We start from the raw sequence: 20,087 nt of genomic DNA on the forward strand, positions 1-20,087 counted from the left end.
CCTAGAGGAGATGAGGTTCTACCATTACCATAGACAGGGGATATCCTCTACACCTAGAGGAGAGGAGGTTCTACCATCACCATAGACAGGGGACATCCTCTACACCTAGAGGAGAGGAGGTTCTACCATCACCATAGACAGGGGACATCCTCTACACCTAGAGGACAGGAGGTTCTACCATCACCATAGACAGGGGACATCCTCTACACCTACAGGAGGGGAAGTTCTACCATCACCATAGACAGGGGACATCCTCTACACCTACAGGAGGGGAAGTTCTACCATCACCATAGACAGGGGATATCCTCTACACCTAGAGGAGAGGAGGTTCTACCATCACCATAGACAGGTGGCATCCTTTACACCTAGAGGAGAGGAGGTTCTACCATCACCATAGACAGGGGGCATCCTCTACACCTAGAGGAGAGGAGGTTCTACCATCACCATAGACAGGGGACATCCTCTACACCTAGAGGAGAGGAGGTTCTACCATCACCATAGACAGGGGACATCATCTACACCTAGAGGAGAGGAGGTTCTACCATCACCATAGACAGGGGACATCCTCTACACCTAGAGGAGAGGAGGTTCTACCATCACCATAGACAGGGGACATCCTCTACACCTAGAGAAGAGGTGGTTCTACCATTACCATAGACAGGGGGAATCCTCTACACCTACAGGAGGGGAAGTTCTACCATCACCACAGACAGGGGACATCCTCTACACCTAGAGAAGAGGTGGTTCTACCATTACCATAGACAGGGGGCATCCTCTACACCTACAGGAGGGAAAGTTCTACCATCACCATAGACAGGGGACATCCTCTACACCTAGAGGAGAGGAGGTTCTACCATTACCATAGACAGGGGACATCCTCTACACCTACAGGAGGGGAAGTTCTACCATCACCATAGACAGGGGACATCCTCTACACCTACAGGAGGGGAAGTTCTACCATCACCATAGACAGGGGATATCCTCTACACCTAGAGGAGAGGAGGTTCTACCATCACCATAGACAGGTGGCATCCTCTACACCTAGAGGAGAGTAGGTTCTACCATCACCATAGACAGGGGGCATCTTCTCCACCTAGAGGAGAGGAGGTTCTACCATCACCATAGACAGGGGGCATCCTCTACACCTAGAGGAGAAGAGGTTCTACCATCACCATAAACAGGGGACATCCTCTACACCTAGAGGAGAGGAGGTTCTACCATCACCATAGACAGGGGACATCCTCTACACCTAGAGAAGTGGAGGTTCTATCATCACCATAGACAGGGGGCATCCTCTACAACTATAGGAGAGGAGGTTCTACCATCACCATAGACAGGGGGCATCCTCTACACCTAGAGGAGATGAGGTTCTACCATTACCATAGACAGGGGATATCCTCTACACCTAGAGGAGAGGAGGTTCTACCATCACCATAGACAGGGGACATCCTCTACACCTAGAGGAGAGGAGGTTCTACCATCACCATAGACAGGGGACATCCTCTACACCTAGAGGAGAGGAGGTTCTACCATCACCATAGACAGGGGACATCCTCTACACCTACAGGAGGGGAAGTTCTACCATCACCATAGACAGAAGACATCCTCTACACCTACAGGAGGGGAAGTTCTACCATCACCATAGACAGGGGATATCCTCTACACCTAGAGGAGAGGAGGTTCTACCATTACCATAGACAGGGGGCATCTTCTCCACCTAGAGGAGAGGAGGTTCTACCATCACCATAGACAGGGGGCATCCTCTACACCTAGAGGAGAGGAGGTTCTACCATCACCATAGACAGGTGGCATCCTTTACACCTAGAGGAGAGGAGGTTCTACCATCACCATAGACAGGGGACATCCTCTACACCTAGAGGAGAGGAGGTTCTACCATCACCATAGACAGGGGACATCATCTACACCTAGAGGAGAGGAGGTTCTACCATCACCATAGACAGGGGACATCCTCTACACCTAGAGGAGAGGAGGTTCTACCATCACCATAGACAGGGGACAACCTCTACACCTAGAGAAGAGGTGGTTCTACCATTACCATAGACAGGGGGAATCCTCTACACCTACAGGAGGGGAAGTTCTACCATCACCACAGACAGGGGACATCCTCTACACCTAGAGAAGAGGTGGTTCTACCATTACCATAGACAGGGGGCATCCTCTACACCTACAGGAGGGGAAGTTCTACCATCACCATAGACAGGGGACATCCTCTACACCTAGAGGAGAGGAGGTTCTACCATTACCATAGACAGGGGACATCCTCTACACCTACAGGAGGGGAAGTTCTACCATCACCATAGACAGGGGACATCCTCTACACCTACAGGAGGGGAAGTTCTACCATCACCATAGACAGGGGATATCTTCTACACCTAGAGGAGAGGAGGTTCTACCATCACCATAGACAGGTGGCATCCTCTACACCTAGAGGAGAGGAGGTTCTACCATCACCATAGACAGGGGACATCCTCTACACCTACAGGAGGGGAAGTTCTACCATCACCATAGACAGGGGATATCCTCTACACCTAGAGGAGAGGAGGTTCTACCATCACCATAGACAGGTGGCATCCTCTACACCTAGAGGAGAGTAGGTTCTACCATCACCATAGACAGGGGGCATCTTCTCCACCTAGAGGAGAGGAGGTTCTACCATCACCATAGACAGGGGGCATCCTCTACACCTAGAGGAGAAGAGGTTCTACCGTCACCATAAACAGGGGACATCCTCTACACCTAGAGGAGAGGAGGTTCTACCATCACCATAGACAGGGGACATCCTCTACACCTAGAGAAGTGGAGGTTCTATCATCACCATAGACAGGGGGCATCCTCTACAACTATAGGAGAGGAGGTTCTACCATCACCATAGACAGGGGGCATCCTCTACACCTAGAGGAGATGAGGTTCTACCATTACCATAGACAGGGGATATCCTCTACACCTAGAGGAGAGGAGGTTCTACCATCACCATAGACAGGGGACATCCTCTACACCTAGAGGAGAGGAGGTTCTACCATCACCATAGACAGGGGACATCCTCTACACCTAGAGGAGAGGAGGTTCTACCATCACCATAGACAGGGGACATCCTCTACACCTACAGGAGGGGAAGTTCTACCATCACCATAGACAGGGGACATCCTCTACACCTACAGGAGGGGAAGTTCTATCATCACCATAGACAGGGGATATCCTCTACACCTAGAGGAGAGGAGGTTCTACCATTACCATAGACAGGGGGCATCTTCTCCACCTAGAGGAGAGGAGGTTCTACCATCACCATAGACAGGGGGCATCCTCTACACCTAGAGGAGAGGAGGTTCTACCATCACCATAGACAGGTGGCATCCTTTACACCTAGAGGAGAGGAGGTTCTACCATCACCATAGACAGGGGACATCCTCTACACCTAGAGGAGAGGAGGTTCTACCATCACCATAGACAGGGGACATCATCTACACCTAGAGGAGAGGAGGTTCTACCATCACCATAGACAGGGGACATCCTCTACACCTAGAGGAGAGGAGGTTCTACCATCACCATAGACAGGGGACAACCTCTACACCTAGAGAAGAGGTGGTTCTACCATTACCATAGACAGGGGGAATCCTCTACACCTACAGGAGGGGAAGTTCTACCATCACCACAGACAGGGGACATCCTCTACACCTAGAGAAGAGGTGGTTCTACCATTACCATAGACAGGGGGCATCCTCTACACCTACAGGAGGGGAAGTTCTACCATCACCATAGACAGGGGACATCCTCTACACCTAGAGGAGAGGAGGTTCTACCATTACCATAGACAGGGGACATCCTCTACACCTACAGGAGGGGAAGTTCTACCATCACCATAGACAGGGGACATCCTCTACACCTACAGGAGGGGAAGTTCTACCATCACCATAGACAGGGGATATCTTCTACACCTAGAGGAGAGGAGGTTCTACCATCACCATAGACAGGTGGCATCCTCTACACCTAGAGGAGAGGAGGTTCTACCATCACCATAGACAGGGGACATCCTCTACACCTACAGGAGGGGAAGTTCTACCATCACCATAGACAGGGGATATCCTCTACACCTAGAGGAGAGGAGGTTCTACCATCACCATAGACAGGTGGCATCCTCTACACCTAGAGGAGAGTAGGTTCTACCATCACCATAGACAGGGGGCATCTTCTCCACCTAGAGGAGAGGAGGTTCTACCATCACCATAGACAGGGGGCATCCTCTACACCTAGAGGAGAAGAGGTTCTACCGTCACCATAAACAGGGGACATCCTCTACACCTAGAGGAGAGGAGGTTCTACCATCACCATAGACAGGGGACATCCTCTACACCTAGAGAAGTGGAGGTTCTATCATCACCATAGACAGGGGGCATCCTCTACAACTATAGGAGAGGAGGTTCTACCATCACCATAGACAGGGGGCATCCTCTACACCTAGAGGAGATGAGGTTCTACCATTACCATAGACAGGGGATATCCTCTACACCTAGAGGAGAGGAGGTTCTACCATCACCATAGACAGGGGACATCCTCTACACCTACAGGAGGGGAAGTTCTACCATCACCATAGACAGGGGATATCCTCTACACCTAGAGGAGAGGAGGTTCTACCATCACCACAGACAGGTGGCATCCTCTACACCTAGAGGAGAGGAGGTTCTACCATCACCATAGACAGGGGGCATCCTCTACACCTAGAGGATAGGAGGTTCTACCATCACCATAGACAGGGGACATCCTCTACACCTAGAGGAGAGGAGGTTCTACCATCACCATAGACAGGGGACATCCTCTACACCTAGAGGAGAGGAGGTTCTACCATCACCATAGACAGGGGACATCCTCTACACCTAGAGGAGAGGAGGTTCTACCATCACCATAGACAGGGGACATCCTCTACACCTAGAGAAGAGGTGGTTCTACCATTACCATAGACAGGGGGATCCACTACACCTACAGGAGGGGAAGTTCTACCATCACCATAGACAGGGGACATCCTCTACACCTAGAGGAGAGGAGGTTCTACCATTACCATAGACAGGGGACATCCTCTACACCTACAGGAGGGGAAGTTCTACCATCACCATAGACAGGGGACATCCTCTACAGCTACAGGAGGGGAAGTTCTACCATCACCATAGACAGGGGATATCTTCTACACCTAGAGGAGAGGAGGTTCTACCATCACCATAGACAGGGGACATCCTCTACACCTAGAGGAGAGGAGGTTCTACCATCACCATAGACAGGGGACATCCTCTACACCTACAGGAGGGGAAGTTCTACCATCACCATAGACAGGGGATATCCTCTACACCTAGAGGAGAGGAGGTTCTACCATCACCATAGACAGGTGGCATCCTCTACGCCTAGAGGAGAGTAGGTTCTACCATCACCATAGACAGGGGCCATCCTCTACACCTAGAGGAGAGGAGGTACTACCATCACCATAGACAGGGGGCATCCTCTACACCTAGAGGAGTGGAGGTCCTACCATCACCAAAGACAGGAGGCATCCACTACACCTAGAGGAGAGACGTTCTATCATCACCATAGACAGGGGGCATCCTCTACACCTAGAGGAGAGGTGGTTCTACTATCACCATAGACAGGGGCATCCTCTACACCTAGAGGAGAGGAGGTTCTATCATCACCATAGACAGGGGGCATCCTCTTTACCTAGAGGAGAGGTGGTTCTACTATCACCATAGACAGGGGACATCCTCTACACCTAGAGGAGAGGAGGTTCTACCATCACCATAGACAGGAGGCATCCACTACACCTAGAGGAGAGGCGGTTCTATCATCACCATAGACAGGGGGCATCCTCTACACCTAGAGGAGAGGTGGTTCTACTATCACCATAGACAGGGGGCATCCTCTACACCTAGAGGAGAGGTGGTTCTACCATGACCATGGATAGGGGGCATCCTCTACACCTAGAGGAGAGGAGGCTTTACCATCACCATAGACAGGGGGCATCTTCTACACCTAGAGGAGAGGAGGTTCTACCATCACCGTAGACAGGGGGCATCCTCTACACCTAGAGGAGAGGAGGTTCTACCATCACCATAGACAGGGGACATCCTCTACACCTAGAGGAGAGGAGGTTCTACCATCACCATAGACAGGGGACATCTTCTACACCTACAGGAGGGGAAGTTCTACCATCACCATAGACAGGGGACATCCTCTACACCTACAGGAGGGGAAGTTCTACCATCACCATAGACAGGGGATATCTTCTACACCTAGAGGAGAGGAGGTTCTACCATCACCATAGACAGGTGGAATCCTTTACACCTAGAGGAGAGGAGGTTCTACCATCACCATAGACAGGGGGAATCCTCTACACCTAGAGGAGAGGAGGATCTACCATCACCATAGACAGGCGGCATCCTCTACACCTAGAGGAGAGGAGGTTCTACCATCACCATAGACAGGGGGCATCCTCTACACCTAGAGGAGAGGTGGTTCTACCATGACCATGGATAGGGGGCATCCTCTACACCTAGAGGAGAGGAGGCTTTACCATCACCATAGACAGGGGGCATCTTCTACACCTAGAGGAGAGGAGGTTCTACCATCACCATAGGCAGGGGACATCCTCTACACCTAGAGGAGAGGAGGTTCTACCATCACCATAGACAGGGGGCATCCTCTACACCTAGAGGAGAATAGGTTCTACCATCACCATAAACAGGGGACATCCTCTACACATAGAGGAGAGGAGGTTCTACCATCACCATAGACAGGGGACATCCTCTACACCTAGAGAAGTGGAGGTTCTATCATCACCATAGACAGGGGGCATCCTCTACAACTATAGGAGAGGAGGTTCTACCATCACCATAGACAGGGGGCATCCTCTACACCTAGAGGAGATGAGGTTCTACCATTACCATAGACAGGGGATATCCTCTACACCTAGAGGAGAGGAGGTTCTACCATCACCATAGACAGGGGATATCCTCTACACCTAGAGGAGAGGAGGTTCTACCATCACCATAGACAGGGGACATCCTCTACACCTACAGAAGGGGAAGTTCTACCATCACCATAGACAGGGGATATCCTCTACACCTAGAGGAGAGGAGGTTCTACCATCACCATAGACAGGTGGCATCCTCTACACCTAGAGGAGAGGAGGTTCTACCATCACCATAGACAGGGGGCATCCTCTACACCTAGAGGAGAGGAGGTTCTACCATCACCATAGACAGGGGATATCCTCTACACCTAGAGGAGAGGAGGTTCTACCATCACCATAGACAGGTGGCATCCTCTACACCTAGAGGAGAGGAGGTTCTACCATCACCATAGACAGGGGGCATCCTCTACACCTAGAGGAGAGGAGGTTCTACCATCACCATAGACAGGGGACATCCTCTACACCTAGAGGAGAGGAGGTTCTACCATCACCATAGACAGGGGACATCCTCTACACCTAGAGGAGAGGAGGTTCTACCATCACCATAGACAGGGGACATCCTCTACACCTAGAGGAGAGGAGGTTCTACCATCACCATAGACAGGTGGCATCCTCTACACCTAGAGGAGAGGAGGTTCTACCATCACCATAGACAGGGGACATCCTCTACACCTACAGGAGGGGAAGTTCTACCATCACCATAGACAGGGGATATCCTCTACACCTAGAGGAGAGGAGGTTCTACCATCACCATAGACAGGTGGCATCCTCTACACCTAGAGGAGAGGAGGTTCTACCATCACCATAGACAGGGGGCATCCTCTACACCTAGAGGAGAGGAGGTTCTACCATCACCATAGACAGGGGGAATCCTCTACACCTAGAGGAGAGGAGGTTCTACCATCACCATAGACAGGAGGCATCCTCTACACCTAGAGGGGAGGAGGTTCTACCATCACCATAGACAGGGGGCATCCTCTACACCTAGAGGAGAGGAGGTTCTACCATCACCATAGACAGGGGGCATCCTCTACACCTAGAGGAGAGGAGGTTCTACCATCACCATAGACAGGGGACATCCTCTACACCTAGAGGAGAGGAGGTTCTACCATCACCATAGACAGGGAATATCCTCTACACCTAGAGGAGAGGAGGTTCTACCATCACCATAGACAGGGGACATCCTCTACACCTAGAGGAGAGGAGGTTCTACCATCACCATAGACAGGGGGCATCCTCTACACCTAGAGGAGAGGAGGCTCTACCATCACCATAGACAGGGGGCATCCTCTACACCTAGAGGAGAGGAGGCTCTACCATCACCATAGACAGGGGCATCCTCTACACCTAGAGGAGAGGAGGTTCTACCATCACCATAGACAGGGGGCATCCTCTACACCTAGAGGAGAGGAGGCTCTACCATCACCATAGACAGGGGGCATCCTCTACACCTAGAGGAGAGGAGGATCTACCATCACCATAGACAGGGGCATCCTCTACACCTAGAGGAGAGGAGGTTCTACCATCACCATAGACAGGGGGCATCCTCTACACCTAGAGGAGAGGAGGTTCTACCATCACCATAGACAGGGGGCATCCTCTACACCTAGAGGAGAGGACGTACTACCATCACCATAGACAGGAGGCATCCTCTACACCTAGAGGAGAGGAGGCTCTACCATCACCATAGACAGGGACATCCTCTACACCTAGAAGAGAGGAGGTTCTATCATCACCATAGACAGGGGGCATCCTCTACACCTAGAAGAGAGGAGGTTCTATCATCACCATAGATGGGGGCATCCTCTACACCTAGAGGAGAGGACGTACTACCATCACCATAGACAGGGGACATCCTCTACACCTAGAAGAGAGGAGGTTCTATCATCACCATAGACAGGGGGCATCCTCTACACCTAGAAGAGAGGAGGTTCTATCATCACCATAGATGGGGGCATCCTCTACACCTAGAGGAGAGGACGTACTACCATCACCATAGACAGGGGACATCCTCTACACCTAGAGGAGAGGACGTACTACCATCACCATAGACAGGAGGCATCCTCTACACCTAGAGGAGAGGAGGCTCTACCATCACCATAGACAGGGACATCCTCTACACCTAGAAGAGAGGAGGTTCTATCATCACCATAGACAGGGGGCATCCTCTACACCTAGAAGAGAGGAGGTTCTATCATCACCATAGATGGGGGCATCCTCTACACCTAGAGGAGAGGACGTACTACCATCACCATAGACAGGGGACATCCTCTACACCTAGAAGAGAGGAGGTTCTATCATCACCATAGACAGGGGGCATCCTCTACACCTAGAAGAGAGGAGGTTCTATCATCACCATAGATGGGGGCATCCTCTACACCTAGAGGAGAGGACGTACTACCATCACCATAGACAGGGGACATCCTCTACACCTAGAGGAGAGGACGTACTACCATCACCATAGACAGGGGGGATCCTCTACACCTAGAGGAGAGGAGGTTCTACCATTACCATAGACAGGGGGCATCCTCTACACCTAGAGGAGAGGAGGTTCTACCATCACCATAGACAGGGGCATCCTCTACACCTAGAGGAGAGGAGGCTCTACCATCACCATAGACAGGGGCATCCTCTACACCTAGAGGAGAGGAGGTTCTGCCATCACCATAGACAGGGGACATCCTCTACACCTAGAGGAGAGGAGGTTCTACCATCACCATAGACAGGGGGAATCCTCTACACCTAGAGGAGAGGAGGATCTACCATCACCATAGACAGGCGGCATCCTCTACACCTAGAGGAGAGGGGGTTCTACCATCACCATAGACAGGGGATATCCTCTACACCTAGAGGAATGGAGGGTCTACCATCACCGTAGACAGGGGGCATCCTCTACACCTAGAGGAGAGAAGGTTCTACCATCACCATAGACAGGGGACATCCTCTACACCTAGAGGAGAGGAGGTTCTACCATCACCATAGACAGGCGGCATCCTCTACACCTAGAGAAGAGGAGGTTCTACCATCACCATAGACAGGGGGCATCCTCTACACCTAGAGGAGAGGAGGTTCTACCATCACCATAGACAGGGGCATCCTCTACACCTAGAGGAGAGGAGGTTCTGCCATCACCATAGACATCACCATCCCATCTGTAGGGAACGGAAAGATTAGACCTTTAATTAGACACAAAAAGCATATTTCTAGGACCAATAGAACAGGAAGGTTTTTCTGAAGTGACAATACCCCTGCAGACTCTAAACTTGACTCATCTCATGTGAAAATGGGTTCAGAAGAGTCATATTTGCCTTTCTTTTGGGTAGATATTTTATATATAGATATGTGACATTTCACATAAAAGAGGAGACTCTAGAAAATGAATTTCATGCCCCGCCTGAGGGCACTAATAGTTTGGTGGGGTAAAACCTGGTAATAGGTTCCCTTTAAGGTTCCCCAGGATGTTCCATAGATCCCATAGACGTAACTTTACAGTAATTTCACCCTGAAGCCCCCAACCTTTCCCACTATTAGTGGTTAGACCCCGAGCCATCAGTCCTTCGATAGGGTTGATGTGTCCTTCTTTTGTGACCCAGCCCCTTGGATAGGATATTGGGGACCCTCCTATATACATAGGGAGTGGTTACTGTCGATGTCCAGCACCTACATCCCAGAATATTCACTGGAAATGGGAGGAGTTTGGACTATTTGACAGATGGGAGGAGTTTTGTTACGTCTCCGCCCCATGTTGTTATATATGTTTTGTATTTTAATTCACCGAATTCTTAATTAAATTGCTTTTCCTAATTTGTCTATAACAAATCTCATTTGAGTCCTGATTTACAATCTAATGGGAGAAATATCCCTAATTACCTGGGAGAAGCAGATGTCACGCTGAGCTCGGATACACAATTAGCGCAGGTCGTCTGTTTTCTGAGGAGACGGAAATCTTTACACATCTGAAGATTTTATTTCCGAAAAATCTTCTATTTGTTATTATTTTGTAGAAATGGTTCCCACGTTCCTCCATTGTGCTGATAGCAGAACTTTAGTTCCCATCTAATTAATCATTTTAATTCTTCTTTTTCTGTTATACTAAATATTTACTTTTGAGAAATTAAGAAAAGTTATTCAATTTGATTTGTTTTAGCTAAATTAAGTATTTTGCATATATTTTTTTAAAAAAAACATCCTGATGTCTGTGCGCGGCTCCGGTGCCGTCCCATGTGTCACTGTGACTGTATAATATACACTCCAGGGTCATAGTTCATAGATTTCCTCTTATATTCTGGAATATTAAAGAGGTTTTCATAGCTAAAATGTGGATGATTTTCAATTTCATTTCTGGGAATAGTCAAACACCCCCCCCCCACACACAGGTTCCCATCCAAAGTCACTAAAAGTTAGTTTGCATTGAAATTACTTAGAGCTGATCTGTACCTGATCACTACATAAAACTGGACAGTCACAGTACAGGGATAATACACACAGTGATGTCACAGTACAGGGATAAATACACGCAGTGATGTCACAGTACAGGGATAATACACACAGAGATGTCACAGTACAGAGATAATACACACAGTGATGTCACAGTACAGGGATAATACACACAGTGATGTCACAGTACAGGGATAATACATACAGTGATGTCACAGTACAGGAATAATACACACAGTGATGTCACAGTACAGAGATAATACACACAGTGATGTCACAGTACAGGGATAATACACACAGTGATGTCACAGTACAGGGATAATACACACAGTGATGTCACAGTACAGAGATAATACACACAGCGATGTCACAGTACAGAGATAATACACACAGTGATGTCACAGTACAGGGATAATACACACAGTGATGTCACAGTACAGGGATAATACACACAGTGATGTCACAGTACAGAGATAATACACACAGCGATGTCACAGTACAGGGATAATACACACAGTGATGTCACAGTACAGGGATAATACACACAGTGATGTCACAGTACAGGAATAATACACACAGAGATGTCACAGTACAGGGATAATACACACAGCGATGTCACAGTACAGGGATAATACACACAGTGATGTCACAGTACAGGGATAATACACACAGCGATGTCACAGTACAGGGATAATACACACAGTGATGTCACAGTACAGAGATAATACACACAGTGATGTCACAGTACAGGGATAATACACACAGTGATGTCACAGTACAGGGATAATACACACAGTGATGTCACAGTACAGGGGTAATACACACAGTGATGTCACAGTGCAGGGATAATACACACAGTGATGTCACAGTACAGGGATAATACACACAGTGATGTCACAGTACAGGGATAATACACACAGCGATGTCACAGTACAGGGATAATACACACAGTGATGTCACAGAACAGGGATAATACACACAGTGATGTCACAGTACAGGGATAATACACACAGTGATGTCACAGTACAGGGATAATACACACAGTGATGTCACAGTACAGGGATAATACACACAGTGATGTCACAGTGAGGGGATAATACACACAGCGATGTCACAGTACAGAGATAATACACACAGTAATGTCACAGTACAAAGATAATACACACAGTGATGTCACAGTACAGGGATATAATACACAGTGATGTCACAGTACAGGGATAATACACACAGTGATGTCACAGTACAGGGATAATACACACAGTGATGTCACAGTACAGAGATAATACACACAGCGATGTCACAGTACAGAGATAATACACACAGTGATGTCACAGTACAGGGATAATACACACAGTGATGTCACAGTACAGGGATAATACACACAGTGATGTCACAGTACAGAGATAATACACACAGCGATGTCACAGTACAGGGATAATACACACAGTGATGTCACAGTACAGGGATAATACACACAGTGATGTCACAGTACAGGAATAATACACACAGAGATGTCACAGTACAGGGATAATACACACAGCGATGTCACAGTACAGGGATAATACACACAGTGATGTCACAGTACAGGGATAATACACACAGCGATGTCACAGTACAGGGATAATACACACAGTGATGTCACAGTACAGAGATAATACACACAGTGATGTCACAGTACAGGGATAATACACACAGTGATGTCACAGTACAGGGATAATACACACAGTGATGTCACAGTACAGGGGTAATACACACAGTGATGTCACAGTGCAGGGATAATACACACAGTGATGTCACAGTACAGGGATAATACACACAGTGATGTCACAGTACAGGGATAATACACACAGCGATGTCACAGTACAGGGATAATACACACAGTGATGTCACAGAACAGGGATAATACACACAGTGATGTCACAGTACAGGGATAATACACACAGTGATGTCACAGTACAGGGATAATACACACAGTGATGTCACAGTACAGGGATAATACACACAGTGATGTCACAGTGAGGGGATAATACACACAGCGATGTCACAGTACAGAGATAATACACACAGTAATGTCACAGTACAAAGATAATACACACAGTGATGTCACAGTACAGGGATATAATACACAGTGATGTCACAGTACAGGGATAATACACACAGTGATGTCACAGTACAGGGATAATACACACAGTGATGTCACAGTACAGGGAGAATACACACAGTAATGTCACAGTACAGGGATATAATACACAGTGATGTCACAGTACAGAGATAATACACACAGTGATGTCACAGTACAGAGATAATACACACAGCGATGTCACAGTACAGGGATAATACACACAGTGATGTCACAGTACAGGGATAATACACACAGCGATGTCACAGTACAGGGATAATACACACAGTGATGTCACAGTACAGGGATAATACATACAGTGATGTCACACTACAGGGATAATACACACAGTGATGTCACAGTACAGAGATAATACACACAGTGATGTCACAGTACAGGGATAATACACACAGTGATGTCACAGTACAGGGATAATACACACAGTGATGTCACAGTACAGGGATAATACACACAGTGATGTCACAGAACAGGGATAATACACACAGTGATGTCACAGTACAGGGATAATACACACAGCGATGTCACAGTACAGGTATAATACACACAGTGATGTCACAGAACAGGAATAATACACACAGTGATGTCACAGTACAGAGATAATACACACAGTGATGTCACAGTACAGGGATAATACACACAGTGATGTCACAGTACAGGGATAATACACACAGTGATGTCACAGTACAGGGATAATACACACAGCGATGTCACAGTACAGGGATAATACACACAGTGATGTCACAGAACAGGGATAATACACACAGTGATGTCACAGTACAGGGATAATACACACAGTGATGTCACAGTACAGGGATAATACACACAGTGATGTCACAGTACAGGGATAATACACACAGTGATTTCACAGTGAGGGGATAATACACACAGCGATGTCACAGTACAGAGATAATACACACAGTAATGTCACAGTACAAAGATAATACACACAGTGATGTCACAGTACAGGGATATAATACACAGTGATGTCACAGTACAGGGATAATACACACAGTGATGTCACAGTACAGGGATAATACACACAGTGATGTCACAGTACAGGGATAATACACACAGTAATGTCACAGTACAGGGATAATACACACAGTGATGTCACAGTACAGGGATAATACACACAGCGATGTCACAGTACAGGGATGATACACACAGTGATGTCACAGTACAGAGATAATACACAGTGATGTCACAGTACAGGGATAATACACACAGCGATGTCACAGTACAAAAATAATACACACAGTGATGTCACAGTACAGGGATATAATACACAGTGATGTCACAGTACAGGGATAATACACACAGTGATGTCACAGTACAGGGATAATACACACAGTGATGTCACAGTACAGGGATAATACACACAGTAATGTCACAGTACAGGGATAATACACACAGTGATGTCACAGTACAGGGATAATACACACAGTAATGTCACAGTACAGGGATAATACACACAGTGATGTCACAGTACAGGGATGATACACACAGTGATGTCGCAGTACAGAGATAATACACAGTGATGTCACAGTACAGGGATAATACACACAGCGATGTCACAGTACATGGATAATACACACAGTGATGTCACAGTACATGGATAATACACACAGTGATGTCACAGTACAGGGATAACACACACAGTGATGTCACAGTACAGGGATAATATACACAGTGATGTCACAGTACAGGGATAATACACACAGTGATGTCACAGTGCAGGGATAATACAGACAGTGATGTCACAGTACAGGGATAATACACACAATGATGTCACAGTACAGAGATAATACACACAGTGATGTCACAGTACAGGAATAATACACACAGTGATGTCACAGTACAGGGATAATACACACAGTGATGACACAGTACAGGGATAATACACACAATGATGTCACAGTACAGGGATAATATACACAGTGATGTCACAGTACAGGGATAATACACACAGTAATGTCACAGTACAGGGATAATACACACAGTGATGTCACAGTACAGGGATAATACACACAGCGATGTCACAGTACAGGGATGATACACACAGTGATGTCACAGTACAGAGATAATACACAGTGATGTCACAGTACAGGGATAATACACACAGCGATGTCACAGTACAGAGATAATACACACAGTAATGTCACAGTACAAAGATAATACACACAGTGATGTCACAGTACAGGGATATAATACACAGTGATGTCACAGTACAGGGATAATACACACAGTGATGTCACAGTACAGGGATAATACACACAGTGATGTCACAGTACAGAGATAATACACACAGTAATGTCACAGTACAGGGATAATACACACAGTGATGTCACAGTACAGGGATAATACACACAGTAATGTCACAGTACAGGGATAATACACACAGTGATGTCACAGTACAGGGATGATACACACAGTGATGTCGCAGTACAGAGATAATACACAGTGATGTCACAGTACAGGGATAATACACACAGCGATGTCACAGTACATGGATAATACACACAGTGATGTCACAGTACAGGGATAATACACACAGTGATGTCACAGTACAGGGATAACACACACAGTGATGTCACAGTACAGGGATAATATACACAGTGATGTCACAGTACAGGGATAATACACACAGTGATGTCACAGTGCAGGGATAATACACACAGTGATGTCACAGTACAGAGATAATACACACAGTGATGTCACAGTACAGAGATAATACACACAGTGATGTCACAGTACATGGATTATACACACAGCGATGTCACAGTACAGGGATAATACACAGCGATGTCACAGTACAGGGATAATACACACAGTGATGTCACAGTACAGGGATAATACACACAGTGATGTCACAGTACAGAGATAATACACACAGTGATGTCACAGTACAGGGATAATACACACAATGATGTCACAGTACAGAGATAATACACACAGTAATGTCGCAGTACAGGAATAATACACACAGTGATGTCACAGTACAGGGATAATACACACAGTGATGTCGCAGTACAGGAATAATACACACAGTGACGTGTAACGTAGTGAGGTCATGTGACCAGGTCCACAGATGACATCAGAGGGAACCTGTCAGACACTTAACCAGTGACACACAATAGTCTGGGGCCAATCAAAAAGTTTATTAGTTTTGCAAAGTTTTACTGCACATGCGCGCAAGGTCTGACACATGCCCAATGCAACCGAAACAGCGAAAACATTGGCGCTGATTCATACATCTCAAGCAGCAGCCCGTTCACTAGCCCCGTACCCAGTGACATCATAGTACAGCCAGGATGATGTCATAGCACCAGGGTAGACCTCGTGGCTTTGTGGATCTTGCTGCACGGTCCGATTAGAATTAACAAAAAAAAGGTTCAGCCCATTTAGTTCTGTCCCATTATAAGTGACCTTCATGGTGATAGGAGCCTGGTAATATCTGCTCCTCTCTATGACCTCCACACCACGACCTTCAGGTCTTCAGCTCATTTTCCACTTGAGTGATTCTATTGATTCAATGGCATCCGGATGAATCTGATTCACATCTGCCGTGTCAGCAGCCCCATCCCTGTACACCGTGCATGTAATGTATGTAGTATGCAGAGATACAAGGTGCAGGGGCAGCTGAGGTGTGTATTACGATGTTCTGCAGCAGCTGAGGTGTGTATTATGAGGTTCTGCAGCAGCTGAGGTGTGTATTACGATGTTCTGCAGCAGCTGAGGTGTGTAATATGAGGCTCTGCAGCAGCTGCGGTGTCTATTATGAGGTTCAGCAGCAGCTGAGGTGTGTATTACGATGTTCTGCAGCAGCTGAGGTGTGTATTATGAGGTTCTGCAGCAGCTGAGGTGTCTATTATGAGGTTCAGCAGCAGCTGAGGTGTGTATTACGATGTTCTGCAGCAGCTGAGGTGTGTATTATGAGGTTCAGCTGCAGCTGAGGTATGTATTATGAGGTTCAGCTGCAGCTGAGGTGTGTATGGTGAGGTTCTGCAGCAGCTGAGGTGTGTATGGTGAGGTTCAGCAGCAGCTGAGGTATGTATTATGAGGTTCTGCAGAAGCTGAGGTATGTATTATGAGGTTCTGCAGAAGCTGAGGTATGTATTATGAGGTTCAGCAGCAGCTGAGGTGTGTATTATGAGGTTCAGCAGCAGCTGAGGTGTGTATTATGAGGTTCAGCAGCAGCTGAGGTATGTATTATGAGGTTCTGCAGAAGCTGAGGTATGTATTATGAGGTTCAGCAGCAGCTGAGGTATGTATTATGAGGTTCTGCAGAAGCTGAGGCGTGTATGATAAGGTTCAGCAGCAGCCACAGTGTGTGTGATGAGGTCCTACAGCAGCTGAGGTGTGTGTTATGAGGTTGTGCAGCAGCTGAGGAGTGTGTTATGAGGTTGTGCAGCAGCTGAGGTGTGTAGTATGATGTTCTGCAGCAGCTGAGGTGTGTATTATGAGGCTCTGCAGCAGCTGAGGTGTGTATGGTGAGGTTTGGCAGCAGCTTACGTGGGTATGATGAGGTTCTGCAGCAGCTGAGGTATGTATTATGAGGCTCTGCAGCAGCTCAGGTGTGTATGGTGAGGTTTGGCAGCAGCTTACGTGGGTATGATGAGGTTCTGCAGCAGCTGAGATGTGTATGATGAGGTTCTGCAGCAGCTGAGGTGTGTAGTATGATGTTCTGCAGCAGCTGAGGTGTGTATGGTGAGGTTTGGCAGCAGCTTACGTGGGTATGATGAGGTTCTGCAGCAGCTGAGGTGTGTATGATGAGGTTCTGCAGCAGCTGAGATGTGTATGATGCGGTTTTGCAGCAGCTGAGGTGTGTATGATGAGGTTGTGCAGCAGCTGAGGTGTGTATTATGAGGTTGTGCAGCAGCTGAGGTGTGTATGATGAGGCTGTGCAGCAGCTCAGGTGTGTATGATGAGGTTTGACAGCAGCTTACATGGGTATGATAAAGTTCAGCAGCAGCTGAGATGTGTATGATGAGGTTCTGCAGCAGCTAAGGTGTGTATGATGAGGTTGTGCAGCAGCTGAGGTATGTATTATGAGGTTCTGTTGCAGCTGAGGTGTGTATGATGAGGTTCTGCAGCAGCTGAGGTGTGTATGATGAGGTTCTGCAGCAGCTGAGGTGTGTATGATGAGGTTCTGCAGCAGCTAAGGTGTGTATGATGAGGTTGTGCAGCAGCTGAGGTATGTATTATGAGGTTCTGTTGCAGCTGAGGTGTGTATGATGAGGTTCTGCAGCAGCTGAGGTGTGTATGATGAGGTTGTGCAGCAGCTGAGGTGTGTATGATGAGGTTCTGCAGCAGCTGAGGTGTGTATGATGAGGTTGTGCAGCAGCTGAGGTGTGTATTATGAGGTTGTGCAGCAGCTGAGGTGTGTATGATGAGGCTGTGCAGCAGCTCAGGTGTGTATGATGAGGTTGTGCAGCAGCTGAGGTGTGTATGATGAGGTTGTGCAGCAGCTGAGGTGTGTATGATGGGGTTTTGCAGAAGTCGTGGTGTGCAGATATGTTCTGATCTTAAAAAAAATAAATAAATAATTAAATAAATAAATAAATAATAATAATAAAAAATTAAAAATAATAATAAATATATAAATAAATAATAATAAATAAATGAATAAACAATGTATCTCTTGCCCCTCTTGTGGCTGTGACGGTGCAGCAGTGATTGAGGTTTATGCTGGAGTCCTCTGTCATGTATTTTGTCACCTTCTTTCTCATCCATTTTTCTTTCACGTCATCTGATAAAACTTTCTATCATATTTTGCTTCTCTGCGGAGGATTTTATACCTGCAGCAGCTGACAATTCCCTATAAATCACATAAAGGAGCCTCAGTACTCACCGTATATCAGTGTAAACACCGGGGGCCGTCCAGCCGTGATCAGCGATCCCTACTCACAGTAAATCAACAACTTCCAGATAAAATTGGGAACTTGCCGGGCTCCTTATGTGCAGTGCGCAGAGCCCCCCACAGCCAATGCATGAAGAACGACAGCGAATGTGGACCTGGCGCAAAGGGACTTTTATGGGAATCATGGAAAACCCAGGGGACCAGGGAAAAAGAAGTGTCCTCACCCTGCTCGGACTGCTGGTCTTCAGCACTGCTCGCCTGCTAAGGCTAAGGCCACTGATTGGCTAAAGCATGCCCCGAAATCCCTGATGGGTTAGCAGTAGGAATGAGACGACCTGCAAGTTTCAGCACATTGCGGGTTCAGGTCCCCAAAATAAGTCCGGGTTCAGAAGATCGGGTTCACCCCCTGACAGTAACACCGATGATCGGTGCTGGTACAGAGAGCAAATATCCTAGAGAAATGGCAGCATTTAAAGGGTTAACACCCACGATCAGTGGTAGCCCCAAACCCAGTTGTTAAATAGTGCTGAGCGGACCCATACCTTTACAAGCCGCCGGCGCCATTTAAAGAGTTAACACCAGTTATTGGCGCCACAATTAATCGTTGGTGTTGCCAGTGGATGTTCGGTGACCCAAATCTAATTTTTCGAGGTTCAAGGTTTGGCCGAATTTTGCGAACC

At 47.3% G+C, this 20,087-nt stretch overlaps 1 protein-coding gene across 4 annotated transcripts in view; it reads left to right on the forward strand.

Annotated features, from left to right (window-relative positions):
- The window catches only part of CRTAC1 (cartilage acidic protein 1), a 503,192-nt gene that overhangs the window by 197,602 nt on the left and 285,503 nt on the right, over positions 1–20,087 (forward strand). The gene's annotated exons all lie outside the window — the stretch shown is intronic.

The sequence above is a fragment of the Engystomops pustulosus genome, chromosome 11, assembly GCF_040894005.1.
Source record: "Engystomops pustulosus chromosome 11, aEngPut4.maternal, whole genome shotgun sequence".
Lineage (NCBI taxonomy): Eukaryota > Metazoa > Chordata > Amphibia > Anura > Leptodactylidae > Engystomops > Engystomops pustulosus.